Raw genomic sequence first — 1280 nt, 5'->3', positions numbered from 1 at the left:
GTGAGCCACCATGTGGTTGCTGGGAATTGAACTCAGGACCTTTGGAAGAGCAGGCAATGCTCTTAACCTCTGAGCCATCTCTCCAGCCCTTTTATGTTTTATATGAAGGTGTCAGATCCCCTGGAACTGGATCTACAGACAGTTGTGAGCCGCCATGTGGGTCCTCTGCAATAGCAGTCAGTGCTCTTAACTGCTGAGCCATCTCTCCAGCCCCCAAGAGCACTTGTCCTTGCAGAAGACCTGGGTTCACTTCCCAGCACCCACATGATAGCTCACAACTGTCCTTAGTTCCATTACAGGGAATCTGATGCCCCTTTTGGCCTCCACAGGCTCTTGCATGTGTATGATACACATACATACATACATATACTCACATACATACACATAAAGTTAATCAACATTTTTAATTTTTTTAAATTTTATATGCATTGATGTTTTGCCTGCATGTGTGCCTGGGGGAGGGTGTTGGGTCCCCTGGAACTGGAGTTACAGACAGCTGTGAGTCGCCATATGGGTGCTGGGAATTGAACCTACCTCCTCTAGTAGAGCAGTCAGTGCTCTTAAATGCAGAACTAGCTCTCCAGTCCCTCTAAAAATGTTTTACAAGTGGAAGCTGTCTCGATGCCAACTGTTTAAATAGCACTGAAACACTCATGTTGTCATTAGCATTCTGGGGAAACTTAAATATTGCTTTAGGAATTACTCGTATTTTCAAAACTCTTTCACTCTCTATGAGACTAAGTATATATTGACTTGTTTTGAAATAGGGTTGGCCAGGTTATCCACAAATTCAAATCCCCTTGCCTTCTGAGTAGCTGGAATTACAAGTGTGTGCCAGTGCACCAGGCTAGACCTAAAGATTTAGACGGGGGGAGGGGGGGAGATCACTGTGAGTTCAAGGTTAGTCCAGTCTATTTAGGGAGTTCCAGGCCAACTACAACTACATAGTTCTATAGTCTAAATTAAGAAATTAGGCAGACATCCTCTAGATATGCTGTCTCTGAACCACTGTCAATATGTTAATGCATTTCAATCATTATGGTGCCATAAAACACTGTACTTAATTATAACATATTCTCATATGTGTATATGTGTGTGAGTGGGTGCACATGTGAATGCTTGTGGGGGGGGGTGGCGCATGACTGCATTCAGAGTCAGCAGATAACCAGACACGTCGTCAGCAGGAATGCTTCTCACCTCTTTTAAGACAGCATCTCTCAATCTCTCACTGGCTTCGAGCTCACCGACAGAGCTAGGTCGAGAGGCTGGTGAGCATCAGG

This window comes from Microtus ochrogaster, linkage group LG4 (genome assembly GCF_000317375.1).
Source record: "Microtus ochrogaster isolate Prairie Vole_2 linkage group LG4, MicOch1.0, whole genome shotgun sequence".
Lineage (NCBI taxonomy): Eukaryota > Metazoa > Chordata > Mammalia > Rodentia > Cricetidae > Microtus > Microtus ochrogaster.
Note: the sequence above shows the minus strand (reverse complement) of the source record.